A 5,319-nucleotide genomic window follows, 5' to 3' on the forward strand; every position below is an offset into this window, starting at 1 on the left:
AACGCCTTATTACCTTTTTATTAGTCAATAAGTTATAAGTAGCTTTAATAACCTAACCCAAACACCCACTTTATTACACCCAGGGGCGGAGTGTGGGTCACGGTCTTCGGACCCCAATGTTTTTAAAAAAAATAGTAGATTCGGTATAAATTGTATAAGAACCCCATAAATACAATTAAGTGGATACCATAGAAGAAAAAAAAACTTGATGTAGTGGTAAATCCCTCTCTCTACCGACAAGAGGTCATAAGTTCAATCCTTGTATAGCTTGTTTTTCCTGTTTTTTTTTTTTTAAATCTAGCTCAAACCTCGCTATCACCCGATCCGAACGAGGACCGATCCAAAAATTTTAACGTTTTGTTATAAATATTTTGAAAACCGAAAAAAATGGACCTCATTGAAAAAAAAATCATGGGTCCGCTACTAATTACACCAATGTGGTAGTCACATAGACAACATCCGAGTTTGAGATGAAATGTCTTGGATTCAAGTCCACTAAGATCATGTGTAGTGGTTTAGCTCAATAATGCCCCCACCATGGGGCGTTTTACGACACGTGGCAGTCCAGTCAGCATGGAGCATTATTGGAGGTTATTGCAAAAGTGCCGTAGTGGGAATAATGCCCAATAACGCCCCTTCCAATCATATCACAATTATTTTTTTTAATTAAAAACTTAAAATAGTTCATTAAATAAAAAAATACAATACTAGAAATAAAAAAAAACCGGAAAAAAGTATTTTTGAAACTTTAGGGACTGATTTAGTATTTTTGAAACTTGAAATATTAAAGGTTTTGAAGTTTAAATGTTTTCTTAAATACAATCAAACTTTAGGGACTGAATGTGCAAAATCACTTTCTTCTTCCTTGAGGACAACCTGCAACTTTCTTCTCCAAAAACCTTCAAAAAAAAAACCTGTAACTTTCTTCCCCAACCTTTGCCAAAATCACACAAATATTATACACACATGGCAAAGTTTTATTGGGCAAACAAATGACGTTCCGGCGTGTTTCAAACAACGCGGATCCAATTTTTTTCGAAAAAAACGCCCGAAAACGCCCCAATATAATGAGATTTGGGCGTTTTTCGGCGTTATTTTTGATTTTTTTTTTTAAAAACGCCCCACTACGGGGAGTCTGACTAGAATTGTTAAAAGAAATTTATCGTTAAAAAATAATAATAAATGTTTTATTAGGCTTTGAGTTGGTGTCTAGATCAACTCAAACCAAATAGGTAAACCCGAAACTTGAAATGATTGGAACAGGTACAAGGGTATGGAGCAAATATGAGGGGTACAAGAAAAATCGAGTCTTATACTTAGCTTAATACCTATCAGGCAATTAAGGAGTTTCTATGTAATATTTTGTTTTGTTATCATTCTTTTCTTTGTAATTTTTGTTTTTAATAAATCCAAATTAATGTACAATGAAATACATATTTTAAAAGAAATTCATTTTCCACGACCTACGCTAATATTTTGTCTTTTTCAAGTTTTAATCATGGCTTCGTCACTCTAAACAAGCACTAACAGAAAACATGCATAAGTGTTATGTTTGAAAAAGACAAGCAACTAAACAATTATTATTATTATTAATATTATTATTAATTATTAATATATATCATAAAATTTAAACTGAATGAATAGTCATTTTAGTTTATTATTAAATTAAAATTAGAATTAGAATTATTATTAATATATGATAAAATTTAAACTGAATGAACAGTAATTTTAGTTTATTATTAAATTACTTTTCATACACACAGTAAGTAAACTGTATTTCGTTTGAATAAGGTTTTATATACACAACAACTTATTTTGGTTTCTTTTTTGTCTTTTTCTGTAATGAATGAATTGTAGCATGTAAAATTAACTTGGATATTTATAATATTGATGAGCAAATCGTATCAAATCCTGTAAACGAACCGGTATCGTATCGGTAGCAAATTTACTATACCAAATCATTTTCGGTACCAATTTGGTACCCACCTTTTGGTGTTTTCAGAATCGTTACTTTCGGTTCGACACCGGTCTAGCACCATACCTGTATTTATTGATTTTTACCTTCAAATACCATATCGTATTGTACCGAGCATTTTCGGTGCCGATACCTAATTTCGATGATTTTCCGAATCGGTACTTTCGCTGCCGTTACCGGTAACGATCTCATCCATATTTTAACGTGTTAGCACCGTAATAACTGAACTGAAAACAACCGAATTTCCAACGTGTAGGACGTGTGGGTCATATTATTATATATTAGGTTATTTAAAATCGTTTATTTATGACGGAGTGACTATCCTTACCACATCATTTTATTGATGTTTTGATATTCGGTATCTGTTTGCCATTGCTGACACGCCTTTTGTAGTCATTGGGTCCCGCCGCAACGCGCGGGCGGAAAATAACTAGTTAAGCTTTGAAAAAGAAAAATAGCATGTTGATAATAGAAGATTAGTTTTTTTTCGAACGGCAATTGTAGGGGCCAAAGGACGCACTACTTCACAGGGCGAGACAAGCTCTTAAACCCTACCCATGCTCAACTCCATACTGAAATCCTAATATGTACACAACAGGGGTCGAACCTGAGACCTCCCCAGAGGAGAAAACTTACAAAAAACTCCCCTAACCAACTGGGCTATACCATATTAATAATAGAAGATAAACAATAAAAAAAATATAATATAGATACTGTAAAAATATCAAGAGGAAATGAAAAATATAAAAAAAGATAAACAATAAAAAAGTATAATATAAATAATATAAATAATATAAATAAATTTGTTGGATCATATAGTTTTTCAGGTATTCAAGAAAGGTATTACCTATTTCAACCATCATCTCACCCATAAAGTATTTTTTTAACCTCACTAGGTTTAAATAAGTTTATCGCGTTGCAGCGAATTTCTTTTGTTATTTAGTCTGTGTTTATATATGTTTTGAAATTACTACGAGTATGTTTCGAACGGAACTGCTGACAAGAATAAAAAAAAATGTAGAAAAAAACACTAAAAGATAACCGAAAGAAAATCAACAAAAAAAGTTGTATGATAACGATGTTGTTCGTATGAAACCCGTAGTCAGAGATAAGCAAATGGTTCTGGGTACCGGTACCAAATTTGCCGAACCGAAATATCTTAAGTACCAATTCGGTACAGACTTTGGGTGTTCCTGGTACCGGTTCACTACCGTTTTTACCTTCATATACCGGTACCGTAATCGGTATTTTCGGTATCAATACCGATTCTGTATCGGTTGGCACCGAGCTCATCCCTACCCGTGAAACTAAAAAAAGAAAAAATTAAAAGTTGAAGATAATCAACAAAAAAAAAAGTGTACGATACCATTGTTGTTCGTACGGTACCCGTGATCAGGTATGAGCAAATGGTACCGGGTAGCAACACTGAATTTCCCGAACCAAAAGATTTCCAATATCAATTCGGCACCAACTTTTGGTGTTTTCTGTATTAGTGTCGGTTTTTACCTTTATGTATGGATACCGAACAGGTATTTCAATACCAGTACTGGTTCGATACCGGTTGACACCAAGCTTATCCCAACCCGTGATAATTAAAAAAATGATTAAAGTTAAAAAGTAAAGAATATAATTATTATTATTATAATATTAAAATAATAAAAGTATTAAAAAAACTATTTATGATTATAATATTAAAATTACTATTCATTAGCTTTTGTTTTTAACGAGTTGATGTGAACCCGCGCGTTGCAGCGGGATGTTGATTATAAATGTATCTAGTATCAGTATGCGAGATGCAATGTTAGGTTTATTTAAAAGATTTTTTTTTTCATTTTGCTTCATCCCCGGGTTAGAACATCAAGCTAAATCATCCATTTTAAAAATTTCCAAAAAAATATATATATTGCAAGGTTTAATGTCATGTGGGTCTTCCAAATTCTTTCGATTACAAAATGCATTTTGTGAGGCCTCCCATAAGCACAAATTCATATATTTATAGCTACTTTTATAAACTCTCTGCAGTCATAAATATACATATAAGTCATTATAAAAACATATTTGAATACATAAAACAAAATTTAATTTTGTTCTTACCTCAACATGGTTCCTGGAATACCCTTTGATCCTAGGGTTAGTGTAGAAATCATCATCACTATTAAATCAGAACGCCCAAACTTCTAGCCTGCTTAATGTATTGTGATCTCCCTCCAAAGTCTTTATAACTGTTAACAAAACTTAATATCAACGGAAGACCATATTTTCTAGCTTCTGCCTCCACAAAATCCAATCCCTGCGTGTGAAAACCACATCTTTTGTTAGTAAAAACATCCTCTTGTATAATCTACTAACCAAATAAAAATGGCGGGTACCTGAAATACACGTTCATCTTATACTCCTGGTGAAATTCGTAACGCTTTATCTTCAGAAACCTTCAACAAAAGCACTTGTGCGACATACCAAAAAGACCAGCATCCGCAGCGTCTTGTAGGACTTGGGATACCTTGTACCTCCCTTGATATGTCATGCCTTATTATAATTTAAATTATAGTAATAATAAAATAACTTTAAAACCGAAACACTGTTGGAAATGATGGGCACGTTTGCCTAACCGAGAATAGGTAAACTAAAATTAAATTGCAGAAAATCTACTCATGTTTCATCACCTTCTCCAACGATTTAAATTGTCACCCCTTCTCCGCCATAGTTGTTAATAGCGGCTATAGCGACCGCTATAGTGCGCTATGTAGCCATGCGACCAAGTATCACTATATGGGTCTTAGCGATCAATAGCGAACTTAGCGACAATTTTTTTTTTATGTTAATATCAATTAGATATAGTTATAAAATAGCTGGATTTATAGGTTTTTGTTAAATATACATGTAAAATAGCATACATACAAGCTATGTTGTCAAAAGCGCAAAAAGCGCGCGCCTAGGCGCAGCGAGGCGCACCAATAGCGCCTGGTGGCAACCTAGGCGCAAAAATGGACTTTTTTGAAAAAAACGGCCTGAGGCACAAAAAAACGGCCTGAGGCGCAGCAGAAAAAAATTAAAAAAAATGCCACGAACAAACAAAAACTGCCTCACGCGGGCCCGGGCTGCATTCGTGTCCGCAGGCGCGGGCACGCATGAGTTCAACCAAATTCCAGCTCAACATATTTTTCAAAGCATAACATATTTTTTATATTTTTTTTTCTCTATGTGCGTTTTTCTTAAAAAAGCCCACGATTTTTTTTGCGCCTTGCGCCTAGGCTCTGAGCGAGGCCGATGCGCCTCGCCTGCGCCTTGCGTCTTTGACAACATAGCATACAAGGGTATTTTGATGTAATATACATATAAAAATT

At 34.0% G+C, this 5,319-nt stretch overlaps 1 long non-coding RNA gene across 1 annotated transcript; it reads right to left on the minus strand.

Annotated features, from left to right (window-relative positions):
- Positions 1 to 3,737: 3,737 nt before the first annotated feature.
- Positions 3,738 to 4,815, minus strand: LOC110927511. Its single transcript, XR_002585683.2, has 3 exons — positions 4,345 to 4,815; positions 4,070 to 4,265; positions 3,738 to 3,991 (listed from the first exon to the last, which is right to left on the minus strand). It is a non-coding gene; the product is annotated as an uncharacterized LOC110927511 (long non-coding RNA).
- Between the last annotated feature and the right edge of the window lie 504 nt (positions 4,816 to 5,319).

This window comes from Helianthus annuus, chromosome 1 (assembly GCF_002127325.2).
Source record: "Helianthus annuus cultivar XRQ/B chromosome 1, HanXRQr2.0-SUNRISE, whole genome shotgun sequence".
Taxonomy (NCBI): domain Eukaryota; kingdom Viridiplantae; phylum Streptophyta; class Magnoliopsida; order Asterales; family Asteraceae; genus Helianthus; species Helianthus annuus.